The sequence below is a fragment of the Equus asinus genome, chromosome 14, assembly GCF_041296235.1.
Source record: "Equus asinus isolate D_3611 breed Donkey chromosome 14, EquAss-T2T_v2, whole genome shotgun sequence".
Lineage (NCBI taxonomy): Eukaryota > Metazoa > Chordata > Mammalia > Perissodactyla > Equidae > Equus > Equus asinus.
In genome coordinates, this window is record NC_091803.1 from 22,084,879 (window position 1) to 22,104,506 (window position 19,628).

General features: G+C 45.9%; 1 protein-coding gene across 2 annotated transcripts in view; it reads left to right on the forward strand.

The window, feature by feature from the left end:
* Window positions 1-19,628, forward strand: part of GALNT17 (polypeptide N-acetylgalactosaminyltransferase 17) — a 451,648-nt gene that overhangs the window by 378,151 nt on the left and 53,869 nt on the right. The window contains exon 1 of one of the 2 annotated variants that reach the window (XM_070484477.1): window positions 15,641-15,707. The exons of the other annotated variant lie outside the window; for it this stretch is intronic. The gene's annotated coding sequence lies outside the window, so the exon portion shown is untranslated. Of the gene's footprint in view, window positions 1-15,640; window positions 15,708-19,628 lie in introns of those variants that run through there. 2 annotated transcript variants of the gene reach the window in all.

Genomic DNA, 19,628 nt, shown 5'->3' on the forward strand with positions numbered 1-19,628 from the left:
GCTCATAATTTGTTAAGCAATTTTGTGTTTTGGTTTTTCATTGGGGCGGGGGGGGGGGGGTGGTGGTCAGGAGAGGCAGTGCAGTGAGCAAACAGTCTGATGCGGGCCTGGGAAGGTTTCTGGGTTGACTGGTCTCAGGAACCCTGGGTTTGAGCCCAGGGCCCATGAGCTGGGTTACTGTGGGCAGTTACTTCTCCTTTCAGGGCCTCATTTTTCCAGTTTATGAAATGAATGAGTTCAACAATCTCCAAAGCCTCTCCAGTCCATGTTTCTCTGAGATTTAAACTGGAGAGGCCAGATGCCGTGAGCTAAAGATTCTTCTGAAGAAATGCACCATCTGGGCAGCTCTGAAGAGTGCTCAGGGGACCCGGGCACTGGATGTGGCTGGGATGATCCTGCACACTGGCTTGTCTTCCAAGGGGAAAAAGAGTGAGAAACTATGGATGTCTTCAAGTTAGAACGAATCCACCTTTGGTTAAAGAGAAATCAAGAAATGAATTTGAGTTTCCAGTGTCTGCCACGTCTTGTGCTAAGCCCTGGGGAGAAAGAAAGACCATGGCCCAGAGCTTGGGAGTTTCAGGAGCTGGGATGTTCCCAGACTTACTCCAGGGGCAGGTATGGACAGGATTTCAAAGCCAGGTGATAGGATCTGCATGCACATGTCCGCCCCCCTCTCCCGCCCCCGAGGGACCTCCAGCCTTTCTGCATCAGCCCAGATGAGGAAAAGGTTCTGATTTTTACTGATTGACTTCCAATGACCTGTGGCCTTGGGGCAAAGGAACATGAATTAATGACACCTCCAGCTCAAGTTTTTCCTAAGTGTGTTCCTTGGAATACTAGTTCTATGGGTCATTATAAGTCTCCTGCAAAAGTAAAGGAATTGCTAGAATGATGTCAGCATCATGGCAGAGTGAATTTGACTGGGATTCTCTCCTCTCCAACATACAATGAAAAAGTACATTCGTACTCCAAAAGAGGGCATCCTAACACAACACAAAAAGGTCAGAGAGACACACAGCCATACAATGGAGGGCGGAGAGGCTGGAGCCCCCTCAGGAGAGCTGGAACGGGGGAAGAGAAAACTTCACTCCCTACCCTAATAGACTGCGATCTGCTACTGTGAGAGGCACCTGAGAGGGAAGGAACAGGGAGGGGACCTTTGTTCATTGGAACATCAAGGACCCACGAGGACCCGTGCAGCCTAGAGGGAAGACCTCTACTGGGGCGAGAGCCTTCATGGGGTGGGGGGGGAGGTGACCTCATCAAACCAACACCCCAGTAGAGCAGATAGTGAGAGAAAGCCCCTAGAACACTCAGGAGAAAGCGCCCCTCCTCCAACCCACTGGGTACCACCTCCACTGCCTGGGATCTCTGCTGAAGACAGAGGGCTCAGAATATGTGGCTCTTGACCCCCACCCAATGGCAATAGGCAGTAATTGCAACCAAATAACATCAGGATGCATAAGGCCAGACCTACTGCCTCTAGCAATATCAAACATTATATCAAATCACCAGACCAGAGAGAAAACGACAAGTACCCAGAATGCAGTCCTGAAGACACAGGAATATGTAATCTAAATCACAATGAATTCAAAATAGCTATCATAAGAAAACTCACCAAGGTAAAAGAGAATGTAGAAAAACAACTCAATGAGTTCAGGAGCTACTTCACAAAAGAGATTGACACTGTAAAGAACAATCAATCAGAAATATTAGAGATGAAAGACACAATGGAAGAGGTAAAACAAAATATGAAGTCCCTGAACACTTGAGTGGACATCATAGAGGAGTGTATCAGCATAATTGAAGACAGACATGTTGAAATGCTCCAGACAGAGGAGGAGAGAGAACTAAGACTAAAAAGAAATGAAGAAAGTCTCTGAGAAATATCCAACTCAATTAAGAAATGCAACATAAGAATTATAGGTATTCCAGAAGGAGAAGAGAAGGAGAATGGAGCAGAAAGTGTGTTCAAAGAAATAATAGCAGAGAACTTCCCAAACCTGGGGAAAGAGATGGAAATCTGTGTGGAAGAAGTTTCCAGATCTCCTAGATATGTCAATGTAAAAAGACCTACTGCAAGGCATATAGTAGTAAAACTGGCAAAAATGAATGACAAAGAAAGAACACTAAGGGGAGCAAGGCAGAAGAAAATAACCTACAAAGGAACCCCTATCAGGCTTTCAGTGGATTTCTCTGCAGAAAACTTACAAGCTAGGAGAGAGTGGAGTGACATTCAAATCTTTGAAAGATAAAAATTTTCAGCCAAGAATACTCTATCTGGAAAAATACCCTTCAGATTTGAGGGAGAAATAAAAACTTTCCCTGACAAACAAAAGCTAAGGGAGTTCATAGCCATGAGACCCCCCCCCCACACACACATACACACAGGACATCGTCAAGAAGGCCCACATACCTGAAAAAAAAAGAGGAGGAGAGAAAGGGATTACAAAGCACGGAGTAAGGAGATAAATATGTAGACAGAATCAGAATTGGATAGCCAATACTCTAGCATTAAAGAGAAAGGGAAGGAAAAACATGAAAAACAAAGATAATCTTGGCATTTTAACCGAAAACTGACAACACAAGATGGAATAAGATGTGAGAAAAACATCATAGGAGGGGAGAAGGAAAGAGACTGAATCAGTTGAGACTAAGGAAATAAGAGACCATCAGAAAATGGACTGTTTTACACACAAGATTCTGAATACAGACTTCAGGGTAGCCACTAAACTAAAAAACAGAACAGAGACACCAATAATAAATAATGAGAAAACAAAGAAACCACATCATAAAAAAACTACATAATTCAATGTAGTCACACACAGAATGAGAAATAAAGGAAATGCAGGAGAACCAGAAAACGAGTGATAGAATGACAATGTTAAGCCCTCATATACCAATAATCACCCTAAACATAAATGGATTGAATTCTCCAATAAAAAGACATAGAGTGGCAGGATGGATTAAAGAACAAGACCCAACAACGTGCTTCCTCCAGGAAACATCTCAGCTCCAATGACAAACACAGGCTCAGACTGAACAAATGGAAGAAAATACTCCAAGCTAATGGCAAACAAAAGAAAGCAGGTGTCACAATACTTATATCAGACAAAGTAGACTTCAAGATAAGACAGGCAAAGAGAGACAAAAAGGGGCAGTATATAATGATCAAAGGGACACTCCATCAAGAAAAAATAACACATAAATATCTATGCACCCAACACAGGAGCACTAAAGTTCATAAAGCAACTATTAACAAAACTAAAAGAAGATATTAATGATAAAACATTAATAGTAGGAGACCTCAACACTCCATTCACATCAATGGATAGATGATCCAGACAGAAAATCAACAAGGAAACAGTGGAATTCAATGAAATGCTAAGCCAGTTGGACTTAATAGACACATATAGAATACTCCATCCAAAAACAGCAGAATGCACATTCTTCTCAAGTGTGCACAGAAGATTCTCAAAGATAGACCATATGTTGGGAAACAAGGCAAGCCTCAATAAATTTAAGAAAATTGAAATAATAAGAAGCATCTTTTCTGATCACAACACTATAAAGCTAGAAATTGATTACAAGAAAAAGGTTGAGAAAGGAACAAAGATGTGGAGAGTAAACAACATGCTATTGAACAAGCAAAGGGTCATTGAAGAAATTAAAGGAGAAATCAAAAAATATCTGGAGACAAATGAAAATGATAACATACCATCCCAACTCACATGGGATGCAACAAAAGTTGTATTAGGAGGGAAATTCATCACAATACAGGCTCACCTTAACAAACAAGAAAAATCCCAAATAAGCAATCTCAAATTATACCTTACTTAATTAGAAAAAGAACAAACAAAGCCCAAAATCAGCAGAAGGAGAGAAATAATAAGAATCAGAGCAGAAACAAAAAAGTCAGTAGAAAGGATCAATGAAACAAAGAGCTGGTTCTTTGAGAAGATAAATAAAATCGACAAACCACTAGCCAGACTTACAAAGAAAAAAAGAGGAAAATTCATATAAACAAAATTAGAAGTTAAAGAGGAGAAATAATAACAGTCACCACAGAAATACAACAGATTATAAGAGAATACTACCAAAAACTATGAGCGAACAAAATGGATAATCTACAGGGAATGGATAAATTCTTAGACTCTTATAACCTCCCAAAGCTGAATCAAGAAGAAACAGATAATCTGAATAGAGCAATCACAAGGAAAGAGTTTGAAACAGTAATCAAAAGCATCCCAATGAATAAAACCCCAGGACCAGACAGTTTCCCTGGGGAATTCTACCAAACGTTCAGAGAGGATTTAATACCTATCCTTCTCAAGCTCTTCCAAAGAATTAGGGAAGATGGAACAATTCCTAACACATTCTACCAAGCCAACATCACTCTGATACTAAAGCCTGACAAGGACAACACAAAAGAGGAAAACTACAGGCCAATATCACTGATGAACATAGGTGCAAAAATCCTGGTAACAAAATTCTGGTAACCCAAAATCGGCAATACATCAAAAGTATCATACATCATGATCAAGTGGAATTCATACCAGGGACACAGGGATGGTTCAACATCTTCAAATCAATCAATGTGATATACTACATCAAGAATTGAGGAATAAACACCACATGATCATCTCAATAGATGCACAGAAAGCATCTGACAAGATCCAAGAGCCATTTATGATAAAACCTCTTTACAAAATGGGGATAGAAGGAAATTATCTCAACATAATAAAGGCCATATATGACAAACCCACAGCCAACATCATACTCAATGGGCAAAAACTGAACACCATCCCTCTGAGAACAGGAACAAGACAAGGATGCCCACTATCACCACATTTATTCAACATGGTACTGGAGGTTTTGGCCAGAGCAATTCAGCAAGAGAAAGGGATAAAAGGAATCCAAATAGGGAGTGGAGAAGTGGAAACTCTCACTGTTTACAGATAACATGATCTTATATATAGAAAACCTGGAAGAATCCATTGGAAAACTATTAGAAATAATTATCAATTACAGTAAAGTTACAGGGTACAAAATCAACTTTCAAAAATCATTTGTTTTTCTATGCTCTAATAACGAACTTACAGAAAGAGAACTCAAGAATACAATTCCATTTACAATCGCAACTAAAAGAATAAAATACCTATGAAGAAATTTAACCAAGGAGGTGAAGGACTTATACAATGAAAGCTATAAGACATTACTGAAAGAAATTGATAATTACATAAGGAGATGGAAAGAGATTCCATGCACATGGATTGGAAGAATAAACATAGTTTAAATGTCCATACTATTCAAAGCGATCTACAGATTCAGTGCAATCCCAATCAGAATCCCAATGACATTCTTCATGGAAATAGAACAAAGAATCCTAAAATTCATATGGGGGAACCAAAGACCCTGAATTGCTAAAGCAATCCTGAGAAAAAAGAACAAAGCTGGAGGCATCACAACCCCTGACTTCAAAATGTACTACAAAGCCATAGTGATCAAAACAGCATGGTACTGGTACAAAGACAGACAAACAGATCAATGGAACAGAACTGAAAGCCCAGAAATAAAACCAGACATCTACAGACAGATAATATTCGACAAAGGTCCCAGGAACATACAATGGAGGAAAGATAGTCTCTTCAATAAATGATTGGGAAAACTGGACAGCCACATGCAAGAGAATGAATGTAGACCATTATCTCACGCCACACACAAAAATAAACTCAAAATGGATCAAAGACTTGAAGATAAGTCTTAAAATCATAAAACTCCTGGAAGATAATATAGGTAATGCCCTCTTTGACATCGAACTTAAAATGATCTTTTTGAATACCATGTCTTCTCAGACAAGGGAAACAAAAGAAAAATAAACAAGTGGGACTTCATCAGACTAAAGAGCTTCTGCAAGGCAAAAAAAAAAAAAAAACTAGGATCAAAACAAAGAGACAACCCACCAATTGGGATAAAACATTTGCAAGTCATATATCTGACAAGAGGTTAATCTCCATAATACATAAGGAACTCACACAACTGAACAATAAAAAAACAAACAGTCCAATCAAAAAATGGGCAGAGGATCTGAACAGACATTTTTTCGAAGAAGATATACAGATGGCCAATAAACACATGAAAATATGTTCAACATCACTAATCATCAGGGAAATGCAAATCAAAACTACACTAAGATACCACCTTATGCCTGTTAAAATGGCTGTAATCACTAAGACTAAAAATAACAAATGTTGGAGAGGGTGTGGAGAGAAGGGAATCCTCATACACTGCTGGTGGGAATGCAAACTGGTGCAGCCACTATGGAAAACAGTATGGAGATACCTCAAAAAACTAAAAATCGAACTAGCATTCGGCCCAGCTATCCCACTAGTGGGTATCTACCCAAACAACTTGAAATCAACAATCCAAAGTAACATATGCACCCCTATGTTCATTGCGGCACTGTCCACAATAGCCAAGACATGGAAGCAATCCAAGTGCCCATCGACCGATGATTGGCTAAAGATGTGGTATATATATACAATGGAATACTACTCAGCCATAAAAAAGACAAAGTCATCCCATTCACAACAACGTGGAAGGACCTGGAGGGAATTATGCTAAGCGAAATGAGCCAGACTGAGAAAGACAAACACCAGGTGATTTCACTCATATGTGGAATATGAACAAACACGTGGACAAAGAAAACAGTTCAGTGGTTACCAGGGGAAGGGGGACGGGTGGTGGGCACAGGGGGTGAAGGGCGGCACTTACGTGGTGACAGTCAAGAAATAATGTATAACTGAAATCTCACATTGATGTAAACCATTATGGACTCAATAAAAATTTTAAAAATTAAAAAAATAAAAAGTAAAGGAATTGCGTGTGAGTAAAACTATTGGAGTTGGAAAGCTCTGACTTAGCGGTAAGGGGACTTTGGCGCGGAGTGGACATGGCTCCCTGGCTCATCACAGTGCTGAGAGTCCTGCACGTGTATCAGAGAGGAGCGTCTCCCAGACTGATGTTTCTGCAGAGCGGCTTCCTGCGCTGATTATCCACATTCCAGAAACAGCCTCTCCAGATGGCCCACAGGGCTCCCTGTGGCTGCCCTGAGATGTCCAGATGATGAGCAGTGGGTGATCACAGGACAAATGACCAGAGGAGCAAGAACATTGGGAACAACCAACTGGAGGCATGACCACAGCCTCCTCCTCCTTCTCTTCTGTCACAGAATCACAAAACCCGACAGGTAAATAATAGGTAATGGAACCTACCAACATTCATAGTTTAAAAAAATCAGTGTAATGCCCCAGCTGTAATGTACAGGGGAAATAAAAGAAAGGTGATTTATAAGGATATGTATCCTTCATTGCTCTGGCACAACCACCAGCTGACAAGAACACCCCCAGATTCCCAACTCCCTCCTGGGGGCAGCGCCTGCCTGGCCCAGACCCACAGCTGTGCTGCTCCAACTGTCTGTGGCATGCGTTCTTATCCAGAGCGATGTCCTCCCCAACACAGTGAAACTGGTTCTTGGAAGGGGATGCAAAAGAGTATTACTCTTTTTATGTGTAAATCACAAACATGCATACAGCACACAACAGATATACAGAGTATCTGCGGGAGTAAAATTTCGCATTGGGAGCAGAGAGGGCGGCTGGGGGCTGGAGGGCCGTCTGAAATGTTCCACAGGGGTGATGATGAAAAAAGGCTGAGAAACACTGACGTGTAGTAAAAGACCAGAACTTTTCCTAGTTCTGATCTATCATGCACTGATACTTTTATAAAATGCAATAAAAATGAATTACTAGAAAAATAAAACTGGAAAAAAAGAAACAAACCTAAGCCCCAAGTTTTTATTAGATTCAACTGACGTAAAATTACTCAGTCGGATTGCTCTAAATGCTTTCAAAGGTTACTCACAATTTCCATCTGAATCATTTTTTGCAGACTATGGATGGGCACCAGTCTGTGGGCCACACTTTGGGGCGCCCTGATGTGGGGGTGCTGGGGTGGGAGAGCAGCAGGATGCTCGGGACAGGCCTTGAGTTGGATGTCCCTGAGGGGTCTAGAAGCACCAGTGGGAGTTGGGTGGTGGGGAAGAAGGGAAGAACATTTCAACAGAAGGCACAGCCTAGGCCAAGTTGGAAGCCTGTGACACATTTGAAGATGCTGATGGCAAGATATGGCTCTGGCAGGGGCGGAGCGGGGGTGTTGCCGAGGATGAGGGGAGGCAGGGCAGGAAGGCAGAGCACACTGTCCCAGGTAGAAACTGGACCCACAGCCCTGGGGGCTGCATTCACACCCTGTTCTAGCCAAGTGACCCTTAATGTTTTGGGGTCAGTGGCTACTTTGAGAATCTGATGGCACTGATGGACCCACTCCCTGAAGACTGAACAAACTCAAGAGATTGTATGAACAATCTGGGGGCATGGTTTCGGGTCCCCTAAGTCCATCCAAAGTCTCCAGATTCAGTGCCCGGTGTAGACATTGGAGCTGACCCCTCTGAACCCTCCTCATGTGCTCATTCATTCAGGCTTGCCCATGTTTATGGATCCTGACTATGTGCTGACTCCAGGTCTAGATGCAAGACAGTCACCACCCAAGGTCATTAGCCCAGGTTCCAGAAAGCCAGTAGCAAAACCAAGAGCTCATGGCAGATCTCCCACGGTGGAGGAGCAAAGGATAACCGCAGACATCCTGTGAGGCCGAGGGGCTCAGCCTTCTCCTATTGCGCTGATAAGGCCCCAGTGCAGTCTGGTCCCCACCTGTGCACCTCCTGTTTTTCCCCAGCCTCTCCCTGTCTGGCCGACTCTGCATTTTACTCCCTTTCCTGGATTTCCTTCTGTGAGCTTCCACCGGGTGAGCCATGGGAGCCGAGGCCACTCAGGACCAGGATGTCATTGAGGTTTGTTAGGATTGGCATACATTTAGCGGGCAATTTCATCAGTGTTTGTACAGAATGTAAAAATGAGCTCGCAAGTGGAGACAGACCCAGAGGGGCAGCTGGGATAATTGGCCCTCACAAACACGCAAGAAGCGCTCTTCTAAAAATACCGGGGCAACACTGAAAAGGCAGGCCAGGGACTCAACTCAGCCACAGTTGCAAACCCAAGGATGAAACATTTGGATCTTCCAATGCAGTCCGGAAATCATGGATCTGAAGACTCGGGGGGTGGGGGTGCCATTTTGGCTGCAAAGAAAAGGAGCAAGTCTGACGTAGGCCACACTGTTGGATTCCTATCCACGAATAATGTGTTGAAGCTGAGAACATAAATTCAGGTGCAGGTACTTCAATTCATTTATTCATTCAACAGGTATTCATTGAGCACTTCCTGTGTGCCAGGCCCTGTTCTGTCTCTAGGAATGTAGCAGTGAGCAAAACAGACACAGTTCCCACCCTCACAGAGCAGACAACATGCAAATAAATACATAACACGGAGTAAGGGGACGGCAGTGGGGTTTGGGGTAGAGATTGTTTTGAATAATGTTGACAGGGAATGTTTCTGGGCTAAGCAAGACCTGAATGAAGTCAAGGGACATGTCATGTGGGTTTCTGGGGGAAGCATACTCCATGCAGAAGGGACAGCAAGTGCAAAGGCCCTACAGCAAGAAAAGCTGGGCCAAGATGAGCAAGAGCTGGTGGTCGGTGTGGCTGGAGTGGCATGAGCAAGAGCCAGGAGAGGAGATGACAGGGCAGGGAGGAGAGACCACCATCTGTTGGATTTTGTTGTACTCTGAGGGAGGTGGGAACCATGGGAGGGTTTTGAGCAGAGGAGTGATGTGATTTGAGTTGCGTTCCACAAGGATCCCCCATTGCTATATGGGGAATTTGCTGTCATGAGGCAAGAGCAGAAACAAAGGCCCAGTTAGGCGGTTAAGGTGGTAATAATCCAGGTGAGAGATCACCAGCTGACTTCCACTCAGATGGGCAAGCGGAGGTGCTTGAAGCTGATGGCAAGCTTTGAGGAAGAGAAAATAGCCAGCAATCAGTCTAGGACTGTGAGGGCCTGCAGTAACCCCCAACACCCTCTGTGGGGGCCCAGGAGCCATGCCAAACAGGGATCCTTTAAAGGATCTGGAGATGTTTAGCCTAAAGAGAACGAAAAAGGACCCGGGGCCACAAGCCCTTTCTTCAGACACCTGAAGAGATGCCCGTATGAGGACCATATGGCTCAAGGTAAAAAGGGCCTTCTCTCCAGCCGAGTTCTCCCACTGTGGAACAGGCTGCTTCAGCGATAGAGAGCTGTTATCACCGGAGCCCCCCTGTTATGGTGTTGTCACCGGGAGCTGCCCCAAATCAGAGTCCCACAAGCATTCATTCATTCCTCTGATACCTATGGGGTTCCACCACGTGCTAGGCTCTTGCCAGCTGCTGGGGTTCAAATTGAACAAGATCCAGTGCCAGCCGTCAAAGAGGGGAGACAGTGTTGGGTGCCCTGAGGGGAAGAGAGAGGCTCCCGTCCAGACTTAGGCTGAGAAGAGTGATAGCTGTGGTCAAGCTTGAAAGCACAAGCACCATTAGCCATGCTCAATGTACCTGTGGATCTCTGTGCCAGAGGTGAGGAGAGAACCTGGCACCTCCCTAGACTTGAAAACTATGACCAGAGTGTGGCAAGCGAGAAGGAGCGGGGTGGGGATGCAGAGAATGCCAACATCTCATAGACAGACAAGTTCTCTGGAGCCAGGACCAGGGGGAGGCCTTCAAGGTAAACCATGCACATGCAGCGTGGGAGCCTGTCTTTATTTAAAATTTGACTTTTGCTCATCACATATTTTTTGCATTATTTTGGAGGTTTAAAATGCAGCAAAATAAGATTTGTCTTGATTCCTGAGTTTTTTGCTACCCTTTAAATGTTGTGGGTGGGGAGTGCTTCACACACCTCACCCCAGGCCCAGTGCTCTTCTGGATTGAGGAGGCAGTGCAGGAAGTTTGCATCAGAAAATCATAGGAAGGGGCCTTAAAATCGTGGCCCGCCCACCCCGACACTTCACAGAGGGACAGACTGAGGCTAGACAGTATCCTGAGGGCAGGATGGCCCTCCAGGCAGCTGAGGCACTCGGAGCAGGCTCCCCAGGATGCATCTGAAGCAGGAGCAGAGCTCTTTTGCCCAACACAGAGCGTAATAGGGGAAAGCGGCCCAGGAAATGAATGCGGCGCCAGCATGTGCCGCCTCATCATTTATTTATTTAGAGGGATTGGCTGTTCTCTGGGCTAATCTTCATATAACATGCCTCATTGCCCTCCGAAGGCCCTGAGAGGCTTCTCGGAGCATTTGTTGCGTTGAATTTGTTCTTGAAGTCCTGTTTCTGGTTACTCATTACTCGCTCGCCTGGAAATACCAGAGAAGAAGTGAGTCATATTAGAGGCAAGCCAGCTGATGGCAAATCCAGGGCATGACAGGCATTTGCAGGTAGAAACCAAAGGAAAAAACCCACTTTTACTTTCCATTTGAAGCCATGTGCTCAGCTACATCAAGAACTGTGAGGACAGCAGCCTGGACAAGAGACAAATGACGGGGAGCTTGTGCCTAGGGCCCCGCCCCTGCTTGGTGCAGCACGCATCGCGCATCACAGTGGAGCCCTTCCTTAGAAGGCCCCTACCCCTCCCTGCCCGGCTCTGAGGCTGCCAAGCCCACCCACCCCAGTCCTAGACCCAGCCCTAGTCCTAGTCCTCCTGGAGTGTGTCCTCAGGAGTAGCCCATGCCATCCCCCCCCCCCCGCTCCCCCGTCCCTCCCCCACTCAGATGAGCGCGTTTTAACAGATGCCATAGAGAGAGGGCAAGCTCCCTGGGGAATTTGATACTCCCAGTGGGTGAGGAGGCATTAAGGAGGGTGGCTGTTTGGACAGGTGCGTCTTCCCTGAGAGCCCGCTGCACTGGCCCCTGTATTTTCTGCACCTCCCCTCTCAGACTTCTGGCCTGGGCCGGTCCACCCCTGGCTGGTCTTTCAGCAATGGCACCTCATTACATTTTATAGTCCATGCGATTGTTTGCAGATGTCTGACCCTGGGGCACTCACCCTCTTTATACTTTCTCTGGAGGACTGTCCTGGGCATGGTCATCAAAGACTAGCCCCAAGGCAGCCAGACTCAGTTGTCTTTGGCCCTCCCGCACTCAGTGGCCTTTGATAAACAAGTAGCGTTGTTTCACACATACCGTTTTCTCCCTCAAATGCTATTTCCATCAGGGTCCATTTCCTGCCCTGTATGGCAGCCCAGCTGCCGCCTCTGGGGTGGGGGTGAGGTACAGGCCTGCTCTCTGCCCTGAGGACTGCAGCTCTGGGATCTGAAACCCACTGGCCAGCTCGGCTCTTTTTGGTGTCCAGTTTGGGACACTTTCTGTAAGAAGGGCCAAAGGAAGCTGGGCAGGCCTAGAGGAGAGCCACGGAAGGGACCATTGATGGAGACTTCTGTCCCCACTTAGAAGGCCTTCAGGAGACTGGGGGCTGGAGAGGCAAGTGACACCGGGGCCCTGTGAGGCCTCACAAGGACCAGGCTCCACGTGTGCACCTTCCTGGAAGGAGAAGCCCCACCTTAAAGCACAGAGGAGCCAGAAGATAGCTCAGAGAGTGTATTCCCTTACATTGCGGTCTGTATACTGTGGAACTTACAGCTGTAAAGCCAGAAGTAAAATGTATTCAAGAAGGAGTTTGAGAAATTTGGGGGGTAGGGGGACAACAGATAATTATTGGAAAAATAAGGTTTATTTTCTCTGTGTTTTGGGGACTATGTCACGGAGGGTAATGTTGATACACAAAGTTACAATCCACATCTTGCCATTCATTCTGTAGGCAGCAGAAGTTATTTTTCTCATAGCTTTGGTTTTTCATTTATAAAATGAAAACTGTGAAACTAATTTGATAGAATAATTGTAAGAATTAGATGAAATAACCTATAAAGTGCCTAGTCCAGGGCCTTGCACATTGGAGATGTCATTATTATTTTTCAGATGATTATAACGGTCATGGTAATAAAGGATATCTCAGTATCACTGGTCAGTGTAGGCCTCATGCATCATAGGACTGACTCAGGGAGCCACTTTTTTTTAAAGGGAGAATTGACATCTTGTTGTATTTTTTATTTTTATTTTTATTTTTCCTTTTTCTCCCCAAAGCCCCCCGGTACATAGTTGTGTATTTTTGGTTGTGGGTCCTTCTAGTTGTGGCATGTGGGATGCCACCTCAGCATGGTGTGATGAGCAGTGCCGTGTCCGCACCCAGGATCTGAACCAGGGAAACCCTGGGCTGCGGAACTTAACCGCTCGGCCACGGGGCCAGCCCCCAGGAGCCACATTTATATTCAGAGACCAGACTCCCTGAGAATCCTGACCCCCCTGATTAATATTTTGTTATTCAGCAAGTGCTCACGATGTCTGAGACATCACTCTGTGCTGGGATTCTGACAAGGCATCAGAGAAGCAGGCGCCAGTCCTGAGTGACCTGACAAGATGACGGGGACATAAGCAAGTAAACAGCAGGCGGAATGGAGAGGCTGTGGCTGGAGAAGTAAAGGATGCGTCTATGGGGCACTCAGCTCTGATCAAGTGCTAGAGAAGCTTTTAGAGAAAGTGACTGACATTGAGATGGGACCTGAAGGATGAATGGGAAAGATGGAAGGAGGGGTGAGGAGTGTTGCTGTCAGACAGAACTGTAGCTGGCAGGGTCTGCGGTCCAGAGAGGATCGTACTGTGGGAAACAGAGAGACTTACACTGTGGCTGGAGCATGAGAGCTCAGTGGGGAGACAGGTGCAGCTTAGCAGAGACCTGGTCTTCCAGGCTATATGGGTAGAATTTAGCTTCTTCTACAGGGCAATGTGGAGCCACTGAGGGTGGACGACGGGGAGTGCCAAGGCATAGTTTTACACTTTAAAAAGCTCAGTCTGGCAGAGGCACGGAGCATGAGTTGAAGCGTCTCATGACGGAGACGCGGGGAGACCTGCCTGGAAGATGATGGACTGGGAAGTGCCGGAGGGGATAGGAAGAAGCAAGCACTTTCAGAAGCTGTTTCAGAGGGAAGATCACCAGACCCTGGTGATAAGTTGGCTTTGATATTAAAGGAGAACGAAGTTCCCAGGTTTCTTCTGTGGATGACTGGGTGAGTTTCTAGGTGCCATTTACGGAGACAGGATGAGCAAATTTGTGGTGAGTTGGGCTAAGAGTCTGAGGTCTGTGGCCCGTCCAGGCAGAGGGAGAAGTAGACTGTTAGATTTGCAAGTCAGAAGCTCAGCAGAGAAATGCGAGCTGGAGACTGCATCACCAACATGCAGATGGCAACTGACCAAAGACAGTTTGTGAGAGGAGCCCTAACACCTAAGGTCCAGGAGAGATGCCCTCCAGGAAGGCTGAGAAGGAGCAGCCAGTATGGCAGAAAGAACCAAGGGCAAGTGGTCTCATAGCAGCCAAGGAAGGGGACAGTGTTGAGAATTCAGCCACCTCTTACCACCTCCCTGCTCCCTTCTTGGCTGAGTCACCTTTGCCTCCTGCCTGGATCACTGTAGGAGCCTCCTTGCTGGTCTCCCTGCCTTTACCCCGACCCCCACAGTCCATCTCAACACAGCAGTCAGTGATGCTCTTAACACTTCAGTCAGATCGCAGCACTCCTCTGCTCCAAAACCTTCAATGGCTCCCTATTTCACTGGTAGTAAAAGCTAAAATCCTTTCAGTCCCCTGCAGACTCTCCAAGAACTGGCTTCATCTCCTGCTATTCCTCCTACCTTCACTCCTTCCGCCACATCAACCTCTTGCTGTTCCTTGAGCTCACCTGGCAGGCTCTTGCCATCTGACCTTTGCTCTAGCTCTTCCCAGTGTCTGGAATGTTCTTCCCACAGAGATCTCTCACCTCCTTTGTGCTGCATCCCCTTCCTCCCCTGCCCACACCTCAGCCCTTCGGAGTCATGCCCACACTTGACTTCTTTTCTCCATAGACTTAGACTACCTTCCAATGTGCTACATAATTTACTGATTTATTACGTGTATTATTTAACTTCTATCTGTGCTTGCTGACATATCCGCTCCACAGGGCAGGGATCTGTCAGTGTTTTCCACTGGTGCCTGATATGTAGTAGATAATAAATGAGGGAGTGAATGGGTCCACAGGGCTGAGAATTGCAGTCAGATCAGGGGTTAAAAGAGCCCTTGGACTTAGCAGCAAGGGGCCATCTGTCACTCCAGGGAGAGTGACTTTGGGAGAAGAGCTGACAAAGGCCAGGCTGCCGTGTGGGAGGGAGCGAGGGTGGTGGGCGAGTACAGACGGTGCGTTTAGACAGCTCTCCCAGAGCTGTGACTGTGCGGCTTACGTGCTGCATGTGTCATGTACTGTTTTTAGGGAGGTGGAGGTGAGGCGCGTAATGTTGATAGGAAAGATCCAGTGGAGAAGGAGAGAGACTGAAGGTAGAGGAGAGAGAAAACCAATAGAATAAAGCCCTGGAGGAGGACAGAGGCTGCAGGGTCCAAAGCATCTCCCTGTGACAGGAGGAAGGTGGGAGGAGGACAAGGTTGCAGGCAAACTAACTTGGTGACAGAGGGCTGAGTAGCTTCCCACCTGGCGGCTTTGTTTGCTTGGGTGAGCGTGGGCCACGTCATCAGCTGAGAGTGAGGGACTGTGGAGATTTGAGGAGAACAAGGCAGATTGAAACAGCTGCAGTGAGGACCAAAAAGGGAGCTCTCCAGGAAGACGTCTCACACTTCTCCGGCGTGTTTGGGGTTAGGTGAGGAGGTGGTTCGAAGTATGGGCTCTGGATGGCTGGGGAGATGTAAACAGCTTAGTTTGGCCCTGTAATTAGTGGATGCCACAAAGATACTGAATCTAAGAAAACACCGTTAGGACACTGGGTATCTTTGGGCAATTTGCTTAAACTCTCTTTGCCTCAATTTCTTTGTTTCTAAAATGGAGAGCATAATGGCGCATACCTCGTGTTATTATGTGATTAAGTTAGTAATGAATCAGTAAATGTAAAGTGCTTAAAACACAGTTAAGTGTTAGCTCTCATTACTTTGTTATTATTTTATTATTACAGGCATCAAGTAGCCTGAGGCTTTCCTTCTCAACAGGTTTAGTGGAAGTAAGTGAGTGGGAGAACTGGAAAAAAAAAAAGAGCCTGAGGTCAGAGTGGGTCGTTCCAAATGTGGCCAGAGTGTCACTGTGGGATTGCTGTGGAGGGTGAGGGTCAGCGGAGATAGGGAGGTTGGGACATTTCTCAGCACTGGCTCGGTATGCAGCTCATGAATTAGGATCATGCACAATGTGCCCGTGCACAGCCGGCATTTTAGACCCTCTGCTCCATCTGTGAAATAGTGGCACAAATACAGTGTTGTGATAGATGAAGAAAGGGGGCTGTCACTCCCTTGGAGGGTTAGGAAAGTGCTTCCTAGGGAGACTCCCTGGGCCTTGAAAGGTAGGTGGGATTTGGATGGGTGGAGGGGACAGCAGAGGGAGGTCCCAGTGTGGCACAGCATGGGCGATCGCTGAGGTTAGAATGGACAGGAGAGCACGTGGTGACATCTAATGCGGATGGTGGGGAGATGAGTCTGAGAGCATAGGCTCGGGCCAGAGTAAGAGATGGAAATAATGAAATGGAGCTTTTGATATTCTGGTTTTGGTGCCTGCCTTCAATGTATAGTGAGGCCTCTAAGACTAGGTTCTGGGTACTGGGGCCCATGATGCTCTATCAGGGTAGAACATTGCTTTAAAAGGAGTCAACAGAAAAAAAGATTTGAGGAGACTTGAATGGCACTGGGTGATTCGATGAGACCATTCTGAGGACGAAGCCATGTCTAAGTGAACAACATTCTCATCTCCACTGTGCACACCTGGGAGAAAGGCTCAACTCTCTCCTTCCGAATGATCTGGGCTGTGCCCACCAGTGTCCTGGAGATGACAGCTGCCTGTCATCCTCTTCAGGCTGGTCTCTCTACTCCACTACCAGGGGTTCTGATGCAGAGTAATTGCACAGGAGGACCATGGGGACAGCTTGGCTTGCTCCAGCAGGTGAAGCTGAACTCCCTGTTACCTCTGCCATGGAGATGAATAATTGTGAGCAGCATGGGAAACATTGAAACCCACCTAAACCGCAGTACACAACTGACAGGGGCAGGCACGAAATGCTTTAAGCTATTAAATGCTTTGTGAGCATGCACAAAATCCTATTATCCCCAGTACCTATTGAAAAGCTAAGCACAGCAAACTTTCTGGTGCTCGTAAAGCATTGTTCCTGGCTGCAAGGTGGAGCTTTCCTTCTTGCTTTTATCCAGTTGAACCTTCAGGTAATCTCATCAGAGGGGGACGCGCTCTGACAAGGCGAAGGAGAGGGTGGCTGATTGCGAGAAGAAGGCAGCCTTTTTCATGAATATATCTCTGGCACCATTTACTCTGAAGAAGGATAATCATTTCTCGCAATCTGGAAACCATGTTATTTAGAAAATTAGGATAAGTGCAAAACAAAGCAAGAGTGGGGAAAAAAAATAACTTTCATCTTAGAATGCCAGAATGCTGACAAAAAGATAAATCATGCAGCATTTTCCCCTGTGAGATTGGCATGCCTGTGATTTTTTGTGGTTCCTCTTCCACTACCCATTGTTAATTTTTAAATCGATCATTTAATATAGTCCCTTTACCTGGAAGAAAAAATCAAAATCTCCATGCAGACTTCGCATGACCAGTGAAAATCAAGCACCTCTTCGGCTTGATATTGCCTCTTGTAAAACCTGTTTGTGAAGAGATGAAAAAGATCTCTTAAAATCCGTTCTCTAAATTATTTGGACGATAGCTGGCCATAACTCCAAAACAGGGATGCATAGCCTGGGTCCACGCATGTCCAAGGAGTCCGATAAAATCAAGGGGTCAGTAAACTAGGTCATGAATACAAAATGCGTGTTTGTTGATGTTCACTAACCTGTAACTGATGTTAGCTATGATTTTGATTATGAATGTTGCCCACAGATCCCCATACCATCAGCTATACTGTGCTCTGGCCTCCAACAGTAATCACAGACATGGGCATGTTGCATTCTAGTCTCGTGGAAATCTTGAAATATGTAGTTATCCTCCTATCTACTTTCAAATTTATGGTGGTTATTAAATCTACACTAGATCTTGGTATTTAAAGGGTTAAAGAATCACAGGTACTACTCTATCATGGTTTTTTAAAATTTGAGAACTGTATTTTAACACGATTGGTTTCCCCTGTAATTCTGTGCATTTTGTTTTATTTGATGCATTTTCAGTCTGAGAAGTCATCCACAGGCTTCACCAGACTGCAGGGTGTCCATGGCACAAATGTGGAAGGAGCTCTGCCCAGCTCCAGACAAGTAGAGTCCCTAAGCTGGTTAAAATGCAGATGCCCAGGCCCCTCCCATGACCCGCTAAATCGGAATCTCAGGGACTGGGACCTGGACGTGTGTTTTTCAAAAGCTCCGCAAGTGATGGGGATGCAGCCAGTGCAGGTCAGAGGTCTGTTATTCGGAAACCTCTGACTTAGATCATCTGTAACCCAATAACCAGGACCTCAGAATGTGGGGGTTGGTGGCACTGCTGAGAGGCTTGATCACAGAGACAGGGTCTTCTTACTCTTCTGGAAGTGTGTATGGTGGGAAAGAGTGCAGAGGCTAAAGGGACCCAAGTTTGCATTTAGACCCCTCACTTAATGTGTGTGCCTAGGGCATGGTTGTTAACCTTCTTGAGCCTCAGTTTCTTCATCCAGAACATGGGAAAGGACCTGCATCATGGGCATGTTGTGAGAGTGAAATAAAATAATGAATGTAGAGCACTTTGCAGAGTGGCTGACATATAGAGGTCTTAGCTGCCATGGTGGTTGACGACGATAATGTTCCTGTTTGTGAGCCGGCTAGCATTCCAAGCTGATGAGGGGAGCAATGGTTATGGAATGACAGCAGACCTGCCCTCCAAAGCTCATTGGGGCATTTCTCCTGGAGGTTACAGAGGAGCTGCTCCCAGTGTTCCCAGCATCCCTATGAGATGGGGCTGACATGTTACCAGGAGTACAGGGCCATTTGCTGATGCCTCTTCCATGATCCTGAGAGTGCAACCTCACTCCTGGCTGCCCCCACTATTTGCATGAAACAAAGCATCTCATTTTGCTGAAGATGCCCCTGCCTGTCTGTGAGCCAGAAGCTATTTTTCTTCTATATGGAAGCACTTTAAACAAATCTCTTCTGTTTCTGAGAGATTTAGCGTGGTTTCTGGAAGTGGGCCTCCAAGCTAAATCGGAAGGGGCTGTAGTTTCATGGACAACTGGCTCCTTAAGTCCTTCAAGATTAAATTCTTTGAAGGAAAGTTTTCCTTTACAGACCTTCTTCTAGGTACTCTAGAACCTTCTATTGGCCAATCCTGAGTTCCCCCAGGGTACTGCCCTGTCATTAAATCCAGAGAAAATGTAGGAAGAATATTGTATTCGTTTGCTAGGGCTGCCGTAACTAAGTACCACAGCCTGGGTGACTTACACAACAGAAATTGCCTGTCTCACAGTCTGGAGACTTGAAGTCTGAGATCAAGGTGTCAGAAGCGTTGATTCCTTCTGAGGCTTCTCTCTTTGGCTTGTAGATGGCCATATCCTCACATGGTTTTCCCTCTGTGTGTGTCTGTGTCCTAATATCCCTTCTGATAAGGACAC